At 43.9% G+C, this 24087-nt stretch overlaps 1 long non-coding RNA gene across 1 annotated transcript; it reads left to right on the forward strand.

Annotated features, from left to right (window-relative positions):
- The first annotated feature begins 16201 nt into the window (after positions 1–16201).
- Positions 16202–23768, forward strand: LOC134348947 (uncharacterized). Its single transcript, XR_010018536.1, has 3 exons — positions 16202–16544; positions 23442–23557; positions 23657–23768. It is a non-coding gene; the product is annotated as an uncharacterized LOC134348947 (long non-coding RNA).
- Positions 23769–24087: the final 319 nt, after the last annotated feature.

The following is a 24087-nucleotide window of genomic DNA, read 5'->3' on the forward strand; positions in this document are numbered from 1 at the left end:
CGAAAGGCTCCAGGCCTAGAACATGCCACCCAGCAACTCGTTCCCAGTCCAGATTTCACCACCCAGACCAAAGCCATTCTTGATTTCTCCAAATTGGCTTGGCACCCAAAGCGATCCAACAACTGGCACCCAGACCAGTTGTCCAGTTGTACAAGGAACCCCTCTGCCTTGACTTCTCCTGTCTGAATGGCTCACTCCATCTGTATCGACTCTGCAATGTACCAGAATGTACTCCCTCGAATTCACTTCACCTTCACTCGCTTCTTCATTGTTTACGATGATAATTTACTACAATTTACTTCAGGAAAGGTGTTATTAGTAATGTTTCTAATCAAATTTCTTGTCTTTTGAACTACCAGTGATACTGAGCTGTTGCACACATTCGGTAGCACCATCTTAAACTGAAAGTTGCATTGAAACTGTAATTACTTCTTTATTGTTATTTTTGTGTTGAAGAAGTATGATTGTGTCAGGAGAGTGAGACTCTCCTGGTCTCTCTCTCCTGAAGGTTTGCTGTGTCAATAAAGACTTCTATATTTTCTAGCTGTAGCTTCGAAGTGGCTCAGTTTTAGTCAATCACAACATTTTGGGTGCTCGTCCAGGATCCATTCATGACCATTACATGTCCAATGACCTTAGCTCTCTAAAGGAGTGAGTATTATTAAGAGTAGCACCCCATACTTGGATCACACCTGGATACACAGGACCACAAAGTATCAAAGAAATTGGAGAAGAGTTGAGTTGGTAGATAGAAAAGTGTGTGCATGTGAGTTTGAATAAGGGACCAACTATCAGATAGGATTAAGTAGTTTGGTGGGACAGGACCATCATTTGAGAAAGGTTGCCTGAGAGTGCATACATACGCATTCAAGAAACTGTGTAGTAATATGCTTGCTTGTGAGTGTTTTTGAGTGTCTTAAGAATAAGTTTGAGACTTTGAGGTAACAGGGATTTAAATGAAAGGGATTACAAAATCCATCATAAGTTCAATGAGAAAGAAGTTGGAAATCAAAGAGTTTGGATCTTGGATCTTAATTATGTACCATGTTATTTTTATCCTCCCTTATATTTTGCTTAATATGGGAATAAGTGTGGAAATATATGCAGACTTACGTGTTGAAATGACAATGGTAGGTTGAGAATCTTGATGACCCCAACCTTGTCACTGATTACCGCTATCATTAAGACTTTCATCTGCTGGGGAGAAGCAGAGCATTTCCATCAGAGCTGTCCTCACTTAAACTTGCCTGCAGAAACGCAGAATTCTGGCGCAAGCTTAAAGAAATGCTTGAAATTCACCAGATGAACCCAAAAGATATACATGTGTTGGTTACGGCTAAACGTCCGAGGAATATATTGGACAGGAGGTGCGGATGGTATATAGGTAACTAGGGGACTGCCAGTAACAAGGAGAGATATCACTGCTTTAAGGGGAAGGTGTGGCAGCAACTGGGGTGAGGTAAGTGTAATTGGGGAATGATAATGCCAGTGGTTCAGGGACATTATCTTATTAGGTATTAAGATTATGAGAGAAAACTGGCAGAGAACATAAAAACGGACTGTAAAAGCTTTTATAGATATGTAAAAAGGAAAAGACTGATAAAGACAAATGTAGGTCCCCTGCAAACAGAAACAGGTGAATTGATTATGGGGAGCAAAGGACACGGCAGACCAATTGAATAATTACTTTGGTTCTGTCTTCACTAAGGAGGACATAAATAATCTTCCAGAAATAGTAAGGGACAGAGGGTCCAGTGAGATGGAGGAACTGAGCGAAATACATGTTAGTAGGGAAGTGGTGTTAGGTAAATTGAAGGGATTGAAGGCAGATAAATCCCCAGGGCCAGATGGTCTGCATCCCAGAGTGCTTAAGGAAGTGGCCCAAGAAATAGTGGATGCATTAGTGATAATTTTTCAAAACTCGTTAGATTCTGGACTAGTTCCTGAGGATTGGAGGGTGGCTAATGTAACCCCACTTTTTAAAAAAGGAGGGAGAGAGAAACCGGGGAATTATAGGCCGGTTAGCCTAACGTCGGTGGTGGGGAAACTGCTGGAGTCAGTTATCAAGGATGTGATAACAGCACATTTGGAAAGCGGTGAAATGATCGGACAAAGTCAGCATGGATTTGTGAAAGGAAAATCATGTCTGACGAATCTCATAGAATTTTTTGAGGATGTAACTAGTAGAGTGGATAGGGGAGAAACAGTGGATATGGTATATTTGGATTTTCAAAAGGCTTTTGACAAGGTCCCACATAGGAGATTAGTGTGCAAACTTAAAGCACACGGTATTGGGGGTAAGGTATTGGTGTGGGTGGAGAATTGGTTAGCAGACAGGAAGCAAAGAGTGGGAATAAACGGGACCTTTTCAGAATGGCAGGCGGTGACTAGTGGGGTACCGCAAGGCTCAGTGCTGGGACCCCAGTTGTTTACAATATATATTAATGACTTGGATGAGGGAATTAAATGCAGCATCTCCAAGTTTGCGGATGACACAAAGCTGGGTGGCAGTGTTAGCAGTGAGGAGGATGCTAAGAGGATGCAGGGTGACTTGGATAGGTTGGGTGAGTGGGCAAACTCATGGCAGATGCAATTTAATGTGGATAAATGTGAAGTTATCCACTTTGGTGGCAAAAATAGGAAAACAGATTATTATCTGAATGGTGGCCGATTAGGAAAAGGGGAGGTGCAACGAGACCTGGGTGTCATTATACACCAGTCATTGAAAGTTGGCATGCAGGTACAGCAGGCGGTGAAAAAGGCGAACGGTATGCTGGCATTTATAGCGAGAGGATTCGAGTACAGGAGCAGGGAGGTACTACTGCAGTTGTACAAGGCCTTGGTGAGACCACACCTGGAGTATTGTGTGCAGTTTTGGTCCCCTAATCTGAGGAAAGACATCTTTGCCATAGAGGGAGTACAAAGAAGGTTCACCAGATTGATTCCTGGGATGGCAGGTCTTTCATATGAAGAAAGACTGGATGAACTGGGCTTGTACTCGTTGGAGTTTAGAAGATTGAGGGGGGATCTGATTGAAACGTATAAGATCCTAAAGGGATTGGACAGGCTAGATGCAGGAAGATTGTTCCCGATGTTGGGGAGGTCTAGAACGAGGGGTCACAGTTTGAGGATAGAGGGGAAGCCTTTTAGGACCGAGGTTAGGAAAAACTTCTTCACACAGAGAGTGGTGAATCTGTGGAATTCTCTGCCACAGCAAACTGTTGAGGCCAGTTCATTAGCTATGTTTAAAAGGAAGTTAGATATGGCCCTTGTGGCTACAGGGGTCAGGGGGTATGGAGGGAAGGCTGGGTTCTGAGTTGGATGATCAGCCATGATCATAATAAATGGCGGTGCAGGCTCGAAGGGCCGAATGGCCTACTCCTGCACCTATTTTCTATGTTTCTATGTTTCTAAGCATATTAGGAATATTAAGGGCTGGACGATCCAGTCCTCCTGAAAAGGTTGAAGGAAGGCCTGAGCACAGCCCATCAGGAAACTTTAGACTTGGGGATAGCAGTGGTATCAATCTAACCCACGATAGTATCATGGACTGGGGAGGATAGGTCAGAGCAGAGGGAAGTGAAGTTGTAAAGTGACTGCAGTGGATGTTGCAGCTGTGAAGATACATAGGATTTGCTTTGTGTGCCAGCAATGAGGGGACCTAGCAAAGGAGTGCTAAACTAGAGATGGAGAGGAAAAGGAGATGATTTATCACAACAGTGTCCTCCCAGGCCATGGTTACGGGCAGTTTCCTAAAAGGAGAGCCATTCACCAAGCCAGACAGAACTACAGCTGCCACAAAACCACAGTTCATTCTGAGTGCCGACCAGATCATCGAGCTGTTGAGAATAGTACCTCAGGCAGGCGAACAGATGGTAGCACCTCTATTTGCCAGTAGTTGTCACGTATGGGTGCACATAAGAGGCTTATTAGGGGGCCAGCAATGTGATTGTCAGAACATTCGGTGTTGAGAGAAAGAGAGAGAGAGAGAGAGAGAGAGAGAGAAACAGTTCATTGACTTTAATAAGAACTGTTGCAAAATTTAAAGGAAAAGAAAAACAATTTTTTTTTGGATCAGGACAAGAAGAGCGCCGTGAGAGCTAAATTCTGAAGGAGGGCAGATTTAAAAAAAAAATTCTTCAAGTACAAGAAGGACGAGACTGTGCAGGCGCATGACGTAAACAGGACAGCGTGGAGAGTTCAAAAAGAAGACCACCCTATACAGCAGGCAGCGGTCGGAGAGGACAGCGGAGTCAGTGGCAGCAGAGTGTAGGGCTTTGGCTCAACGAGCTTAGGTGGTAACGGGAAGAGGCGAGAGCGAGGCACCAACTCTTTTTTTCCCCTTGGTGAATCGACCTGGACAGACGGAGGAACAGCTGGGCTCACTCAGCTAATGGTACGAGCTAACTGTTTAAAAAGTTTGTCTGTTTGTCAAGGTAGGTGGCTGAGTAGACTTATTTTTCCTGTTTCATTCCTCTAGAATTAGATAGCATGCCTGCAGGGTTAGTGCTTTGTTTAGGGTGTCAGATTTAGGAATCCTGGGAGACCTCCAGCCTCCCTGATGTCCACATTTGCTCCAGGTGCACCAAGATGCAGCTCCTCAGAGACCATGTTAGCGATCTGGAGCTGCAGCTTGATGACCTACTGCTTTTTCGGGAAAGTGAAGAGGTGATAGACAGGACCTACAGGGAGGTAGTCATCCCTAGGCTACAGGGGTCAGAAAACAGGGTAGCTATCAGGAGAGGGAAAGGAAATGCCCGGATAGTGGAGAGCACCCCTGTGGCTGCCCGCCTCAGCTACAGGTGCCTCAGTTTGGATGCTGTTGAGGGGGATGACCTGACAGGGGACAGCTACGGTGACCGGGTCTCTGGCACTGAGCCTGGCTTTGTTGTGCAGGAGGGAAGGAGGGAGAAGAGGAATGCAGTAGTCATAGGGGATTCTATAGTCAGGGGAACAGACAGGAGATTCTGTGAGCCTGATAGAGATACCCGCATGGTGTGTTGCCTCCCAGGTGCCCAGGTATGGGATGTCTCGGATTGGGTCCAGAATATTCTGAAGGGAGAGAGCAAGCAGCCAGCTGTCTTGGTACATGTTGGTACCAATGACATAGATAGGAAAAGGGAGGAGGTTCTGAAGAGATTTCCGGGAGTTAGGAAGGAAGCTGAGAAGCAGGACCTCCAGGGTAGTAATCTCAGTATTGCTACCTGTGCCACGTGCTAGCGAGGGCAAGAATAGTAAGATCAGGCAGGTGAATGCGTGGCTGAGAGACTAGTGCAGGGAGCAGGGCTTCAGGTTCTTGGATAATTGGGATCTCTTCTGGGGGAAGTATGACCTGTTCAAAAAGGACGAGTTACATCGGAACCCGAAGGGGACCAATATCCTGGCGGGAAGGTTTAATAGAGCTGTTAAGGAGGATTTAAACAAATTTGGCAGGGGGATGGGAACCGGAATGATAGAGCGGAGGAGCGGGAATAAATCTAAGATAGTGAGCAGTAAAGATATCAGGAAGGACAGGCAGGTGATGGGGCAAATTTGCAGCCATTGGGATGAGTTGCAGTGCAATCAGAGCAAAAAGTACCACATACTAGACTTAAGGTGTTATACTTAAATGCACGCAGCATAAGGAATAAGGTGGATGATCTTATTGTACAGCTACAGATTAGCAGGTATGATATTGTGGCCATCACTGAGACGTGGCTGAAGGATGCATGTCTCTGGGAGCTGAACGTCCAGGGATATACAGTGTATCAGAAGGATAGGCAGGTAGGAAGAGGGGATGGCTTGGCTTTATTGGTAAGAAATGATATTAAATCATTAGAAAGAGGTGACATAGGATCGGAAGGTGCAGAACCTTTATGGGTTGAGCTAAGATATCACAAGGGTAAGAGGACCCAGATGGCAGTTATATACAGGCCTCCTAACGGTTGCAGTGATGTGGACTACAAATTACAACAGGAAATAGAAAAGGCTTGTCAGAAGGGTAGTGTTATGATAATTGTGGGGGATTTTAACATGCGAGTGGATTGGGAAAATCAGGTCAGCACTGGATCTCAAGAGAGAGAATTTGTAGAATGTCTGCAAGATGGCTTTTTAGAACAGCTTGTTGTTGAGCCCACTAGGGGATCGGCTGTACTGGATTGGGTATTGTGTAATGAACCGGAGGTGATTAGAGAGATTGAGGTGAAGGAACCCTTAGGAGACAGTGATCATAACATGATAGAGTTCACTGTGAAATTAGAGAAAGAGAGGCTGAAATCCGATGTGTCAGTATTTCAGTGGAGTAAAGGAAATTACAGTGGCATGAGAGAGGAACTGGCCAAAGTTGGCTGGAAAGGGACACTAGCAGGAAGGATGGCAGAGCAGCAGTGGCTGGAGTTTATGTGAGAAGTGAGGAAGGTGCAAGACAGGTACATTCCAAAAAAGAAGAAATTTTCGAATGGAAAAAGGATGCAACCATGGCTGACAAGAGAAGTCAAAGCCAAAGTTAAAGCAAAGGAGAGGACATACGTTTGTATAAGGAAACAAAAATTAGTGGGAAGACAGAGAATTGGGAAGTTTTTAAAACATTACAAAAGGAAACTAAGAAGGTCACTAAGAGGGAAAAGATGAACAATGAAAGGAAGCTAGCAAATAACATCAAAGAGGATACTAAAGCTTTCTCAAGTATACAAAGAGTAAAAGACAGGTGAGAGTAGATATAGGACCGATAAAAAATGATGCTGGAGAAATTGTAATGGGAGATAAGGAGATTGCGGAGGAACTGAATGCGTATTTTGCATCAGTTTTCACTGAGGAAGACATCAGCAGTATACCAGACACTCAAGGGTGGCAGGGTAGAGAAGTGTGCGCAGCCACAATTACGACAGAGAAAGTACTCAGGAAACTGAATAGTCTAAGGGTAGATAAATCTCCTGGACCAGATGGAATGCACCCTCGTGTTCTGAAGGAAGTCGCTATGAAGATTGCGGAGGCATTAGCAATGATCTTTCAAAAGTCAATAGATTTTGGCATGGTTCCGGAGGACTGGAAGATTGCAAATGTCACTCCGCTATTTAAGAAGGGGGCAAGAAAGCAAAAAGGAAATTATAGGCCTGTTAGCTTGACATCGGTGGTTGGGAAGTTGTTGGAGTAGATTAACAAGGATGAGGTTACGGAGTACCTGGAGGCATATGACAAGATAGGCAGAACTCAGCATGGATTCCTTAAAGGAAAATCCTGCCTGACAAACCTATTGCAATTTTTTGAGGAAATTACAAGTCGACTAGACAAGGGAGATGCAGTGGATGTTGTGTATTTGGATTGTCAGAAGGCCTTTGACAAGGTGCCACATGTGAGGCTGCTTAACAAGATAAGAGCCCATGGAATACGGGCAAGTTACATATGTGGATAAAGCATTGGCTGATTGCCAGGAAACAGAGAGTGGGAATAAAGGGATCCATTCTGGTTGGCTGCCGGTTACCAGTGGTGTTCCACAGGGGTCCGTGTTTGGGCTGCTTCTTTTTGCGTTGTACATCAACAATTTGGAGTCTGGAATAGATGGCTTTGTGGCTAAGCTTGCTGATGATACAAAGATAGGTGGAGGGGCCAGTAGTGCTGAGGAAACAGAGAGTCTGCAGAGAGACTTGGATAAATTGGGAGAATGGGCAAAGAAGTGGCAAATGAAATACAATGTTGGAAAGTGTATGGTTATGCACTTTGGTAGAAGAAATAAACGGGCAAACTATTATATAAATGGGGAGAAAATTCAACGTTCTGAGATGCAATGGGACTTTGGAGTCCTTGTGCAGGATACCCTTAATGTTAACCTTCAAGTTGAGTCGGTGGTGAAGAAGGCGAATGCAAAGTTGGCATTCTTTTCTAGAGGGATAGAGTATAGGAGCAGGGATGTGATGTTGAGACTCTATAAGCCCCTGGTAAGACCTCACTTGGAGTACTGCGTGCAGTTTTGGGCTCCTTATTTAAGAAAGGATGTGCTGACGGTGGAGGGGGTTCAGAGAAGATTCACTAGAATGATTCCGGGAATGAGAGGGTTAACATATGAGGAACGTTTGAACACTCTTGGACTGTACTCCTTGGAGTTTAGAAGAATGAGGGGGGACCTCATAGAAACATTTCGAATGTTGAAAGGCATTGACAGAGTGGATGTGGCAAAGTTGTTTCTCATGGTGGGGGAGTCTTGTATGAGAGGGCATGACTTAAGGATTGAAGGGCACCCATTCAGAACAGAGATGCGAAGAAATTTTTTTAGTCAGAGGGTGGTGAATCTATGGAATTTGTTGCCACGGGCGGCAGTGGAGGTTAAGTCATTGGGTGTATTTAAGGCAGAGATTGATAGGTATCTGAGTAGCCAGGGCATCAAGGGTTATGGTGAGAAGGCGGGGGAGTGGGACTAAATGGGAGAATGGATCAGCTCATGATAAAATGGCGGAGTAGACTCGATGGGCCAAGTGGCCGACTTCTGCTCCTTTGTCTTATGGCTATATGGTCTAACGAATGCTAGGCCAACTGGGCTATTAACTAAAACTCATAAATGGAAGTTAAACACCAACACTGTGTTAATAATTAAATACTAAATACCGCTCCTTTACAGCATCTGTCAAAGAAATAGTCTTCATTCCTGGACAAGGGTGAGGGTAAGCAGGGAGCATAAACTTTGCTGTGTTTTTTGTTAAGTCTCAACAAAGAAAGGGACTTCCCTTCTTCCACCATCAACACTACCCTCAACCGCATCTCTTTTGTAAAGTCTCTCTATTCTTAGAGTTAAATACCATCATAATGAAACAGCTCATACGCTCCAGATCTTTTCAACGATTTCCAGTTCTCTGGCCCCCATCACCTATTTTCACTATGAATTTCCTGTCTCTATACACTTCCATCCACCATCAGGAAGGCCTCAACGCCCTCCATTTTTTTTTCTGGACACCAGACCCAATCAGTTCCTTCTCACCACCACTCTCCTCCGCCTAGCGGAACCTGTCCTCACTCTCAATAATTACTCCTTTGGCTCCTCCCACTTCCTTCAAACAAAAGGTGTATCCATGGGCACTCATATGCGTCCCAGTTATGCCTGCCTTTTGGTCGGTTACCTGGAACAGTCTATGTTCCAAGCCTACACTGGTGTCCACCCCAACTTTTCTTATGCTACTTCCATGAGTCCATTGGTGCTGATTCCTGCTTCATTGACTTCATCAAATTTGCTTCCAACTTCCACCCTGTCCTCAAATTTACCTGGTCCATTTCTGACACTTTCCTCCTCTTTCTCTATCTCTCTGTCCCTGTCTCCAGAGACAGCTTATCTACTGATGTCTATTATAAACTCATGGACTCTCACAGCTACCTGGCCTATACCTCTTCCCACCCTGTTACTTGTAAAAACGCCATCCACTTCTCTCAATTCCTCTGTCTTCACTGCATCTGCTCTCAGTATGAGGCTTTTCATTCCAGAATGAAAGTGATGACTTCCTTTTTCAAAGAAAGGGACTTCCCTTCTTCCACCATCAACACTACCCTCGGCCGCATCACTTCCTTTTCGTGCATATTTGCCCTCACCCCATCCTCCTGACACACTACCGGGATTAGAGTTCCTCTTGTCCTCACCTACCACCCCAACAGCCTCCATGTCCAACATATAATTCTCCATAGCTTCCACCATCTCCAATGGGATCCCACCACCGAGAATTTTTGTTGTGACAGTGATACGTTCATGGACACAGGGTCATCTATATCAACAACTGATCTATCCTTGCCCATGATTGGAGAGGCAATCTACAATACCAATGCAGCAGCAGGGATATAATGAGGACAGATAGGAGTGGGTCTTAGTACCCTGAGATGAGGGAGTGCAGCTTCCTGCAGGCTTCTGTGTTTGCCCAGACAGTGAAGGTAGACACTGTGCTGGGGATAGACACTCTCAGTAAGGCAGGTGCTCTCATCGATTCAGGAAAGGGAGAAATAACATGGACAACAGTGAGAGCAAACACGTATTCAACACAGAGCATTCAACATGGCCCACAGGGAGAAAGCCGCCCCAGGCAGAGACAGGAGACAGGACAGTGTGTGTGAACCACGCCAGGATGTCACACAATAGCAGCTAAACACAGTCAAGAACTGTTAAAAGCTGTGCAGCTGCTGGCAGAGGAAGCAGCAGTCAAAGGAAAGTTACACCAACAGGAGAGAGTAAGAAACAGAAAGGGAATGAGTGTGAAAATCAAGGGGAAAAGAGCGCAGCAGAAGAATATGAAGTGACAGAAATTGAAAGTGTAGAAAAGGAAACTACAAATGCCAACTTCGTAAGATTATATAGGAGTGTAAACGACCATTGTAACCAGGTCAAAATATTGAGGGACTGAGCAAAACTGTAGCAACATATTGCTGAACAGAGAGAGCCAGAGTGACAGAAGGTAGTTCTCCCACAACCAAGCAATGAAATTGTGCTCACTGAGCTGCCTGAATGACCTCATTCTCTTTCTCAATGCCTGCAAGACCAAGGAGCTGATTATTGACGTCTGGAGGAGGAAACCAGAGGTTCATGAGCCAGTCCTCAACAGAGGTAGAAAGGGTCAGCAACCTTAAATTCCTTGGCATCATCATTTCAGAGGACCTATCCTTTGCCCAGCATGTACATGCAATTACAAAGAAAGTATGGCAGCGCCTCTATTTCTTCAGGAATATGCAAGAATTTGGCATGACATATAAAACTTTGACAAACTTCTAAAGATGTGTAGTGGAGAGTATATTGATTGGCTTCATCACAGTCTGGTATGGAAACACCAATGCCCTTGAATGGAAAATCGTATGAAAAGTAGTGGGTATGGCCCAGTCCGTAACAGGGAAACCCCTCCCCCTCACTGTGCATTATCACAGGAAAGCAGCATCCATGATCAGAGACTCCCACCATCCGGGTCATGCTCTCTACTCCCTGCTGCATCAGGAAGAAAGTACTGGAGCTTCAAGACTCTCACCACCATGTTCAGGAACAGTGATTAACCCTCTACCATCAGGCTGTGGAACCAAAGGGGTTAACGCCACTTGCCTCATCAGTAAATAGTTCCAACAAACTACGGACTCACTTTCGAGGAGTCTTCCTCTCAATATTTCAATATTAATTGCTTATTTATTTATTTAATTTTGTATTTACAGATTTTGTTGTATTTTGCACACTGGATGTCCACTGTTTTGATCTGGATTTTTATGAATTTCGTTATGGTTATTGGATTTATTGAGTATGCCAACAAGAAAATTAATCTCAGGGTTGTACGTGGTGACATATGGACTTTGATAATAAATTTATTTTGAACTTTGAACATTATAAGGAAATATGAATAGACTGATCGAGTCTATATGTAAGCATTATCTATTTTTCTATCTTCTCTTACACTTACACACACACTCACACAATGAAAAACAGCAACATACATCAAAGTTGCTGGTGAACGCAGCAGGCCAAGCAGCATCTATAGGAAGAGGCGCAGTCGACGTTTCAGGCCGAGACCCTTCGTCAGGACTAACTGAAGGAAGAGTGAGTAAGGGATTTGAAAGCTGGAGGGGGAGGGGGAGATGCAAAATGATAGGAGAAGACAGGAGGGGGAGGGATAGAGCCGAGAGCTGGACAGGTGATAGGCAAAAGGGGATACGAGAGGATCATGGGACAGGAGGCCTAGGGAGAAAGACGGGGGGGGGGGTGACCCAGAGGACGGGCAAGAGGTATATTCAGAGGGACAGAGGGAGAAAAAGGAGAGTGAGAGAAAGAATGTGTGCATAAAAATGAGTAACAGCTGGGGTACGAGGGGGAGGTGGGGCCTAGCGGAAGTTAGAGAAGTCAATGTTCATGCCATCAGGTTGGAGGCTACCCAGACAGAATATAAGGTGTTGTTCCTCCAACCTGAGTGTGGCTTCATCTTTACAGTAGAGGAGGCCGTGGATAGACATGTCAGAATGGGAATGGGATGTGGAATTAAAATGTGTGGCCACTGGGAGATCCTGCTTTCTCTGGAGGACAGAGCGTAGATGTTCAGCAAAGCGGTCTCCCAGTCTGCGTCGGGTCTCACCAATATATAAAAGGCCACATCGGGAGCACCGGATGCAGTATATCACCCCAGTCGACTCACAGGTGAAGTGATGCCTCACCTGGAAGGACTGTTTGGGGCCCTGAATGGTGGTAAGGGAGGAAGTGTAAGGGCATGTGTAGCACTTGTTCCGCTTACACGGATAAGTGCCAGGAGGGAGATCAGTGGGGAGGGATGGGGGGGACGAATGGACAAGGGAGTTGTGTAGGGAGCGATCCCTGCGGAATGCAGAGAGAGGGGGGAGGGAAAGATGTGCTTAGTGGTGGGATCCCGTTGGAGGTGGCGGAAGTTACGGAGAATAATATGTTGGACCCGGAGGCTGGTGGGGTGGTAGGTGAGGACCAGGGGAACCCTATTCCTAGTGGGGTGGTGGGAGGATGGAGTGAGAGCAGATGTACGTGAAATGGAGGAGATGCGTTTAAGAGCAGAGTTGATAGTGGAGGAAGGGAAGCCCCTTTCTTTAAAAAATGAAGACATCTCCCTCGTCCTAGAATGAAAAGCCTCATCCTGAGAGCAGATGCGGCAGAGACGGAGGAATTGCGAGAAGGGGATGGCGTTTTTGCAAGAGACAGGGTGAGAAGAGGAATAGTCCAGATAGCTGTGAGAGTCAGTAGGCTTATAGTAGATATCAGTGGATAAGCTGTCTCCAGAGACAGAGACAGAAAGATCTAGAAAGGGGAGGGAGGTGTCGGAAATAGACCAGGTAAACTTGAGGGCAGGGTGAAAGTTGGAGGCAAAGTTAATAAAGTCAACGAGTTCTGCATGCGTGCAGGAAGCAGCGCCAATGCAGTCGTCGATATAGCGAAGGAAAAGTGGGGGACAGATACTAGAATAGGCACGGAACATAGATTGTTCCACAAACCCAACAAAAAGGCAGGCATAGCTAGGACCCATACGGGTGCCCATAGCTACACCTTTAGTTTGGAGGAAATGGGAGGAGCAAAAGGAGAAATTATTAAGAGTAAGGACTAATTCCGCTAGACGGAGCAGAGTGGTGGTAGAGGGGAACTGATTAGGTCTGGAATCCAAAAAGAAGCGTAGAGCTTTGAGACCTTCCTGATGGGGGATGGAAGTATATAAGGACTGGACATCCATGGTGAAAATAAAGCGGTGGGGGCCAGGGAACTTAAAATCATCGAAAAGTTTAAGAGCGTGAGAAGTGTCACGAACATAGGTCGGAAGGGATTGAACAAGGGGTGATAAAACAGTGTCGAGGTATGCAGAAACGAGTTCGGTGGGGCAGGAGCAAGCTGAGACAATAGGTCGGCCAGGACAGGCAGGTTTGTGGATCTTGGGTAGGAGGTAGAAACGGGAAGTGCGGGGTGTGGGAACTATAAGGTTGGTAGCAGTGGATGGGAGATCCCCTGAGCGGATAAAGTCGTTGATAGTGTGGGAGACAATGGCCTGGTGCTCCTTGGTGGGGTCACGATCGAGGGGTAAATAAGAGGAGGTATCCGCGAGTTGTCGCTGTGCCTCGACAAGGTAGAGGTCAGTACGCCAGACTACAACAGCACCCCACTTATCAGCGGGTTTAATAATAAGGTTAGGATTAGTGCGGAGGGAGTGGAGAGCAGAGCGTTCCGAAGGAGTGAGGTTGGAATGGGGACAAGGTGCGGTGAAGTCGAGACGGTTGATGTCCCGTCGGCAGTTGGCAATAAAGAGATCCAGAGCAGGCAGAAGACCAGAGCGGGGTGTCCATGAAGAAGAGGAGGGTTGAAGACGGGAGAAGGGGTCATCGGTGGGGGTGGAAGAGTCCTTGCCGAAGAAGTAGGCTCGGAGACGGAGACGGCGGAAGAAAAGTTCCGCATCGTGGCGAACACGGAACTCGCTGAGGTGTGGGCGAAGGGGGACAAACGTGAGGCCCTTACTGAGAACAGAGCGTTCTGCCTCCGACAGTTGAAGGTCGGAGGGGATGGTAAAGACCCGGCACGGATGAGAGCTGGGATCAGAGGAGGGAGCGGGGAGGCTGGGGGTGTCAGTGGAGAGGGGAGGGTTGGGGTGAGAGGAAGATGGAACCTCTGAGGGCCCAGGAGTTGACGGTGGGATCTGAGGAAGACGGGGCTGCGGAGTGGTGGTTGGGGAAGGGGAGATGGGAGTCACAACAGCAGCACATAAAGACCCGGCCTGGAGTTCAAGGCTGGAGTCGCAGTTGGTGGTTGCGCAATCGCTGTGAATGTGTCCATGGTCGTTGCTGGAGTCCGGGTTTTGAATATGCCCTGAGGTGTTGGAGCCGCCGAGATCAATGGCAGGCGCCGCAATTGAAAGTTCATGCCTGCTAGCGTCGGGGCCGGCAGGCTCTGGAGTCCGTAGATGTAGGATCTTGCAATCTTTGCCTAACATGACAAAGTCAAAAAAACGGCAATTGCAGGCGTGGATCCGACGGAGGATGAAATAGCGGGTAGGACCATTACAGACGGCGAAGAAAGTTTGCCGAAGGTGTGGAAGGGTCTGGGATAGGGACACCAAGTACCTCCTCATGGCGGAGAGCGTCGCCTTCAGAGCTTGACGGGAGAAGCGGCGAGAGGCAGAGTCAATAAAATGTGAGTACCTGGGATCCTCAGAAGGTCCAAATTGAGAGGCTTGGAAACGAATCCTAAAGCCAACTGGAGTAAGTTGGCGACGGAGGCACGTTCCAAGAAAGGATACATGGCTGTGATAGCTTATGTTTTTAATTTACCAATTGAAGACCCTGGGTTTTAGTGCCTCTCTCTGAAACTGGACCCTTGGCACTCTGACCAACAGACTGCAGTCCACTACTATTTTCTAAACACTGGGTCTCCACAAGGTTGTGTTCTCAGCCCCCTATTCCACTCCTGGCACACTCATGACTGTGTGGCCAGGTTCTGTTCTAAATCCATCCACAAGTTTTCAGGTGATACACTGCCATTGGCCGCATCCCAAATAATGCTGAGTCACAATACAGGGGGGAGATATGGAGCTTAGTAACATGGTGTCATGATAACAATCTTTCCCTCAATGTCAGCAAAACAGAAGAGCTGGCCATTGACTTAAGAAAGGTGGGCAATGTACGTGTTTTAGAATTTAGAATTTATTTAAATCTTACATCCATCCCACAATGGGAGGGAGTAAAAACCTTTGTGTTACGATTCTGTTGCAATGTGAATTTAAAAGTCTAATGTCTTGTAGAAAGAAGCTGTCCTGTAGCTTGTTAATGCTGCAGTAGCTTCTGTCTATATTAACGGTGTTGACATAAGGCAGTTAAGGGCTTCAAGTTCCTAAGTGTGGATATCAGCAATAGCGAGTCCTAGTCCATTCTCTCATCTCCAATCTTCCATTGATCAGAAGATATAAAAGCCTGAAAGCACATACCACCAGGCTCAAGAACAGCTTCTATCCTATTGTTGTCACAATGGACTTCTTCTACAACAAGGTGGACTTTTAGCATCACAATCTACTTCATTATCGTTTACCTGCAGTCCACTTTTTTTTGGTAGCTTTTATGCTTTATTCTGTATTGTTATTATTTTACCTTATTCTAGATCAATACACTGCATAATGATATAATCTGTGTAAATAATATGCAATTTCACTGTACCTTACCACATGTGACAATATTAAACCAATACCAATGCCAATTACAATAAGATTAATTCAATTAAATCAAGTAAAAGACTGTACCGATTGCTCTCACTCATTTCACAAATGACTTAGAATTACAGCTTTTTGTCATCATAGTTGGAGTTCTGCTTTTTGTGTCTTTGAGTCAGGCTTTATGATAAGTTGAGCCAGGACACAGTTTCTGTCATTTTTGTTTTATTGGAAATCAAATAATGCAGTTACTTACAGAACTTGCTTTTCTTTAAGTGTGGAAGAATTGACAGGAGCGATATATGCAGTAGTTATATGAGGAAATAGCTGTAAGATTAGAAGGACGGTACAATAAATAGGAGTTTAGCCTCAAACAGAGTGAGTGAGAGAGCAGTAAATTATATTTATTGATTTGTTCACTGTTCAAGTACTGGTAGCTGCTGAACAGATGGCTGTTTTTGCAAGTACTGCCTGGCTGCTTTGACTAGCAAGCAAGCTAATAATTAAGCATGGAAGCACTGGTGGCTGGATTGGTTCCAACTGGGTTTCTGCAAGTAGTATCCATGGTCCAATTGAGGTTTCAGGCTGTGAGTGTGCACAAGCAAAAGGCAGCAGATTGTGCAGCTTTTTATTTTCGAAATGGTTTGTAACCATTTTCAGTTATTTTAATTTCTCTGTTCATTGTGGCATGATGGCAGAAACCAATCCTTTTCAGAATTTGCCAGGAAAGGAGTGTTTCAGTGAAGTGACTGAGCCTGCACATTACAGACAAAGTTAAACAACTTGAGGAAGGATTCAGATGCATATATTATTGTGGTTCATGCTGGACCTTGAAACCTGTACAAATGTCTTGTCTCAGTCTCCGTAAGTATCGAGAACAGAGAGAAATGAAGGACAGAGGTGGACCAGCATAACGACCTCCCACATTACGTAAGTTATCAGAAAAAAAAATGTAATGGTGTCCATGATGCAGACGGGGGTAAGGGATAACAATGAATATTAAAATCACAACTCTTGGCAATTGTTTATCCAGGCAGAAACAATTGAAAGTTTGAAGGCTTATCAGTTAGAGGGATAAATACCCTTTCCTGCAGATCCAACCTGTCATGCCTACCATGAGGAGACCCATCACTGTTGGTGGCGATGAATGTACGAAGAAAAGCTGAGTTGTCTAAATATTGTTAGAGGGAAAAAAAATCACAACCCCAAGTATAGGATGATTCCTCCACGAGGCCAGTTGGAAAGAAATCCATCGGATATACTGATTATTTGAATAATTTCAAATTTCCTGTATTTTCACTATCTTGGTTGTATCAGTTCAATGATTTCTGGTTTGATGCCAGAATTATTATTCAGCCTGTCTTTTATTTGACGTTGGCTGGATGGAAAAACAAAGCAGGTACTTTGTGACTGCGTGCAGCCTTAAACACTCACTCTCAGATAGGAGACTGGAACAAATGTTACCAGAATGGAAAAGTTCTGATGGATGAGGTGGTTTTCACCTATACTAAACTGGTTCTTGCTGGAAAGAGAAAATAGAGCAATGATAGGAGGACAAGAAATAAATAGGCCAAAGTAGACTAATCATTAAAAAAATCTTAATTTTCTTGAACACTTACCACTTTTTAACCAGTAATCCATCTCCCTGTTATTGAATTCCAGAGGATTTCAGAATATAAAGAAGTACTAGTAATGCCACCAAGGCCTAAGGCATTGGCCAGGAAGTCACCATTCATTTGTGACGATGTCCTTTTAGGAAAGTATTAAATTCCTCTGAAGAGTACAGAGAATTTTACAAGGGATTGTAATTACGAAGACTTGTTACTGACAACTTCAAAGGATGGGATCTAAAACATTTTCAAAATTGTGCAAGCCTTTGAGTGAAAGTTGTCTGGAGTTTCCCTTCCACTATGTAATTTTTTCTTTCCTATTGGACAATTAAAGCAGCGGGGATGCCAGACAGGATACTGGATGCTCCTCTTGTTGAAACGGTCCTGCAAGGTGAGTTCAGAGAGTTAGTTAAAGGATGGGACCTCCAGGGTTGTGATCTCAGGATTACTCCCCATCCCACATGCTAGTGGGAGCAGCAGTAGGAAGATAATATAGTTTAACATGTGGCTTAGGAGGTGGTGAAGGAGGAAGGGCTTCATATTTATGGATTATTGGGCTCTTGTCCAGGGTAGGTTGGATCTGTACAGGCAGAATGGTTTGCACCTGAACTGGAGGGGATCAATATCCTTGAGGGAAGGTTTGCTTGTTCTACATGGGGTGGTTTAAACGAGGGCTGTAGGGGGATGGGAACCAGAGCACCAGAACAGGTAGTGGAATGGTCATGGGGATAGATGTTGTTAAGCCTACATACAAAGTCAGGAATTGAAACGTTGAACTTGAGGGACTAATATTCTGAGTTGTGTATATTGCAAAGCAAGGCATCTTGTAGATGAGCTCAGGGCATGGATTAGCATGTAGAATTATCATATTGTAGCCATTAATGAGACTTGGTTGCCAGGGGGTGGGAGGCAGGACTGTCAGCTTAATGTTCTGGGGTTCTGTTGTTTTAGACGTGATAGCGTGAGAGGCAGTAGTGGGGGCAGGATAGCATTACTAGTCAGGGAAAGTATCATGGCAGTGCTGAGACAGGACAGATTGGCGGGCTTGTCAAGTGAAGCTATATCGATGGAACTGAGGAATAGAAAGGATTGACTACTTTAATGGGATTACATTATAGACCACCGAACAGTCAGTGGGATTTAAAGGAGCAGATTTGTAGAGATGTTGCAAACTGTTAAAAGAAATATAAAGTAGTGATAGTAGGTGATGTTAACTTTCCACATATTGACTGGGACTACCATTGTGTAAAAGGGTTAAATTGGATAGAGTTTGTCAGATGTGTTCAGGTAAGTTTCCTTAATGAAAACATAGAGGTCCCAAAGAGCGAGCACAATACTAGATCTCCTATTAGGAAATTAGACAGAGCAGGTGACAGAAGTCTGCGTAAGGGGAACACTTTGTAACTAGCGATCATAATGCCATTAGTTTCAAGATAATTATGGAGAGGGATAAGTCTTATCCTGGGGTTGAAATTTTAAATTGGAGACAGGCCAATTTTGATGGTATCAGAAAGGATCTGGCAAGTGTGCACTGTGGACAAGTTGTTTTCTGACAAAGGTGTGCTTGGTAAGTAAGATTTTGATAGTACCGAGTTTATTTGTTGCTGTAAGAATAAAAGGCAAGGGTAGCAGGTTTAGGAAACCTTGGTTTTCAAGGGATATTGAGGCCCTGGTTAAGAAGATGAAAGAGGTGCATAGCAGGTATAGGCATGAAGGAACAAATGAGGTACTTGAATATAAGAAATGTCAGAAAATAATTAAGAAGGAAACCAGGAGGGCTAAAAGAAGGTGCAAGTTTGCTATAGCAGATAAAGTGAAGGAAAATCCCAAAGACTTCTGCAGGCATATTACGAGCAAAAGAATAGCAAGGGACAAAATTACTCCTTTGGAAGATCAGAGCAATCATCTAAGCATGGAGCCGAAAGAGATGGGGAAGAGAAATGGATTACTTGCATCCATATTTACTCAGGAGATGGACCTAGTGTCTACAGGGGTGAGGCAAAGCAACAGTGAGGTCATTGACAACATACAGATTACAGAGGAGGAGGTATTTGCTGTCTTGAGGCAAATTAAGATGGATGAATCCACAGGGCCTGATAATGTGTCCCCATACACTTTCTGGGAGGCTAATGTAGAAATTGATAAAATGTCCTTAGCAACGAGTGAGGTGTCAGAGGACCAGAGGACAGTTAATGTTGTTTCATTGTTTAATAAAGTTGCTGAAACTAAGCTGAGAAATTATAAGCTGGTGGTCCGAACATCAGTAGTTGATAAGCTATTGGAAAGTGTTCTAAGGGACTGGATCTATATCGGCATCTGAATAGACAGGGACTGATTAGGGATAATCAAAAATGAGTCTGTGCATGGTAGGTCTTTGATAATCCCTAATTTTAAATGCTGAAATATTGGTTAGTTTTCCCTCAGGTGTCATGGCCATATTCTCTGGAAATATCTGTACAAACTTTCATCTACTCACTCTAATAGCTTAGCAAAGAGGAATGTTTTAGGGGGCATCTCAGAACTCCAGAAAGTAGTGGACAGCCCAATATATCATTGGCACATACCTCCCTTCTGGTAGGATGTGAGGTGTCTTTAAAGCATTCTTCTATCAAACACTTCTTCTAATATGTGTCAAAAGGTCTTGGGAACACTTATGGTTCCGAAAACTGGCGGTGCAAAAATGGTGGGAATGTTTAGTCATGCTGTGGGTGCAGAGAGAAAAGTGGAGGGTGACCACTATAAAGGGCAGTAACTGAAGGTATCTCCTGCAAACATTCACCTTTCAAACACTTTATTATTTTGGATATTTTTGGAGGGAAGGACTCTCAGAGGAAAGCAACAGCAGCAGGTGAGTTTAGGGCACCATGGTTATTCTGATGCACAGTGGATGAGGGAAGATTGTAGCTGAGTGGTAATGGATGGGTCTCCTTGAGTGGGAAGAACCTGGCTTTACTTCTGTGGTCTAGAAGCGTACATTGCCTTCCTGGTGCCAGGGTCACAGATGTCTCAGATTGGGAATGGACAAGAAGGATAGCTTGCACCTAGATTCTAGAGGGAAGTTTGCTCACACCACTTGGAATGGTTTGAGCTAATTGGCACCAAGGTAGGAAGCATTGTAGAGTGCACCAAGTAGGAAGAAACTGTAGAAGATAAATTAAGCAAGCAGGTGTAGCGGAGGCAGTTTGGGAAGCATGGAAGGATTAGCAGATTCGACTGCATTTACTTTTATGTAAGGAGTCTCATTGGTAAATCAGGTGAGCTTAAAGCATGGATCAGCACTTAGATATACAATGTTATTCTAATCACAGGAATGTGGCTGAGGGAAGAGCAGGAATGGCAGCTGAATGGGCCATAGGAGTTTTAAACATGATCAAAGTAAAGGAATTCAGAAGAGGAGAGGAGTTCCATTATTGTTTGACTACAGCATAACAGTATACAGAGAGGATCTTTATGAGGGATCTTCCAATGCAGTCATATGCATAGAATTTAAGAATACAAGAAGGGTGATTACTTTGCTGGAGTTATAGTCGTGTGAGTAAGAGAAATAGATATGTAAGGAAATCACAGACATTTACAAGAGCAATAGGGTTGTTGTAGTGGGTATACCTGCTTGAAAGGGAATTCCAGCATTTATTACCCTTTCTGGTTGTCACCTTCTCCTTTCTCTCCATACCCACAAGGAATTAACTTACCCATTTTTCCAGCTGTGACATTTTCTGAATCCTGACTGCTCCATAGCAAGTACCATGTGGCACTGCCTTAGCAAAAGTAGCTTAGACTGTGTAGAAAGTAAATAGTTAGCTAATAAGTACTTAAGTACTTAAGTACCTAATAAGTACTTAAGAAAGCAGATGACATGCTTGCTTCTATGGGTCATAGAACATAAAAGTTGGAACATGACATTGCACTTTACGTAACACAGATTAGACAGCACTTCAAATACAATGTGCAGTTCTGACCATCCCTCTATAGAAAGATATGGTTGCACTGAAGAGAGTGCAAAGGAGATTCACCAGGATGTTTCCTGGACTAGAGTTCTTTAGTTATGAGGAGAAATAGGAAAGGCTGGGCTTGCTTTTCATTGAGCAGAGGCTAAGAGATGACCTAATAGAGGTATATAGAATTATAAGTGACAATATTTAGGCCTAATGTGGACAACTTGGAGTAATGTAGAATTACAAAAAGATAGGTAAGCGCTGTATGTCTGTGACTCTACAACTGTATCGTGTATGAAATCTACTTAACAAATACAGAGACTTCAATCATAATGTATCTGATGACTCATGCTGCTCCATTGATTTCCTAATATATCACACAGATGAGGGTTCCTCACCCTGTGTCCAAACACAGCATGGTTTCTGGAGCTGAAGCGAAGGTAGTTCCTTATATTTTTGCTAATCTTCAGCTGTATTAGTCAAACTTTATCCAGTGACCAATTTTAGACGTGTAAAGGGATATCTTTAAGCAATAACTTATTCTTAAATGTGCTATTTCAGAGTAAATATTGTGTTAAGCAAAAAAAAAACTGCACCAGACTGTGTCTGTTACTAGATGAGAATGGATGAAGTAGCTTCAAGCTAGACTTCCCTACTTGGCACCCAGGAGACAGATGTTTACAAACCTGGGAAATAAGATCTAAACAGGAGCAAGGAGGTCCTGTGGTCGCCTTATTCCTCCCCAAGTTATGGCACAATGCAGTCACTGTCAGTGACCTGGGCTTTCCACTACCTTGCATCAATCAGTTGTAGGAGCTGTCAGAAGATGATATAAAAGCTGGGTTCTAACAACTGGATATGAAGTGTGGGTTATTTTATAATTATTTCAAGGATACAGGCATCACTTGCAAAGGCAAAATTCCTAATCACTTGTGAGATTAGGGCAGCGCAATAGTTTAGCGATTAGTGCATCACTTTACAACATCAGCGATCACTGACCGAGGTTCAGTTCCTACCGCTGCCTGTGAAGAGTTTGTACGTCCTCCCTGTGACCACATGGGTTTCTACCAGATGCTCCGTTTTCCTCCCACAGTCCAAAGATATATTGTTAGGGTTAGCGAGTTGTAGGTATGCTGTGTTGGCACTGGATGTGCGGCTGCCTAGTACAATTGTGACTGATTTGTTTTGATACAAATGACGTATTTCCCTGTATGTTTTAATATTTTCATGTCTATGTAACAATAAAGCTCATCTTTATTTTTATCTTTAGAAGTTAATAGTGAATATCATGAGCTGGGAGAGAGATCCAGGCTTATTGGATGGAAGTTACAGGGTGTAGGGATGGGAACATGAAAGGGGAGATATATCCCTATTCAGTGGGAAATGGTGTTTATTTTATTGCTCTGTTTTTCTGCCACAATCTATAGGCTGAGAACCATCAAGAGCATTAAAAGAGTAAATACAAGAATATTGTTCATGGTATTTCAAACATAAATGCTTAGAAATTCATTCCATGGTAACATTTGTGTGTTCTATAATGTGTAGAATGAATAGGCTCCACTGTTTAGCTAGCACGGAAGTAAAGATGAAACTGGTTCAAGATGATTGTTGAAGAGAAAAGTATTATGCTTTTGAGGAGTAATCATATGAAATAATATGGGAAAAGGGGTGAAATAAAATTAGGGAAAATAGTTTCTATGAAGAAGAGAAATGAATCTCAGTGTTGTATATGGTGACCTATATGTACTTTTATAGTAAATGTACTTTGTACTTTGAAGAGTCATTGTGGGTACAAATGATCACATGGATCCCCGTGACTAACCCTCCATGACTCTGTTACACTGTGTTTTTATCTTCATCTGTGCATGCTCAGGATGTGAGTTCAGAAGAATTGACAGAAATTCTTTGAAATCTTGACCATTGTGAAAATGTCAGGCTCAAGCTGAAGAAACCCAAGTTTAGAACTGTGGTTCTTTAAGATTGATAAGTAAGCTAACAGTGAGCCAAATGATGTCTCATGGACTCCTGGACAGCTTGCAAATTCTGTGTTCAAGACGAGTCCACCATTCTATTTATAGAGACTGTTGAAAAACTGCAGCTCCAGTTTGACTATGCTATACTTCAAAAGCTCCTGCTTGGACGCCTGTTAAAAAGAGCAGAGGGACCTCGGAATGCCCGTGAGTCTCTATCAGACTCCAAGGTGGTCACCAACAGGTTTAGGTTGGACACCACCCATGGGTGCTATCTCTCTGGCTAATGTTTTTCTTCCACCGTTTTGTCAGTGAGAAGATGCTTGAGGAAGAAAACACACAATGTCTGCCAAATAAAAACCTGAGGTCTCTTGTGACCAGTGGGAGCTTTGGGGATTGGAATGTGTGGACAACAGCAAAAAAAAAAGGTAATGATTTAGTAGAGTGATTTTTGTTTTGTCCTTATCCTCTGTGTGGTTATTGTCTGTGTCCGTGAAGAATAACGTTCTTTTGTTCAATTAATTTAGCTTGTTTGATGATACCCAAAGCATCAGCCTAATTGGCTAATGAAAAGAGCAGAAGATACCATTTCCATGGTAATAAGCAAGTTATTACATTGTTTAGTGATTAAAATTTCAGTGATTATATTGTGGTCCACAATAAAAGATTATGCAAATTGAATGTGGTGGAGCAGAGAGCGTGTCACTTGTGTCAGTGCTATCACAAAGAGGCAGATGCTCCTGTAATAGATTACATCATGAAATACATGCTCAGCTGGCTACGTGTCATGAGAAACTATGCTGACTCCAAAAAAATTGGAATTTACATTTGTCCTTTACCTGGTTAAGAATCAAGAACATGCACAATTGAATGCCTGTGATTTGGTTACATCTAACCCATGATGTTGTTCCTATATTGCTTCTTGCTTGCAAAATACAATAATTTAGCAAGGTCTGCG

This window comes from Mobula hypostoma, chromosome 7 (assembly GCF_963921235.1).
Source record: "Mobula hypostoma chromosome 7, sMobHyp1.1, whole genome shotgun sequence".
In the NCBI taxonomy this organism is placed as follows: domain Eukaryota; kingdom Metazoa; phylum Chordata; class Chondrichthyes; order Myliobatiformes; family Myliobatidae; genus Mobula; species Mobula hypostoma.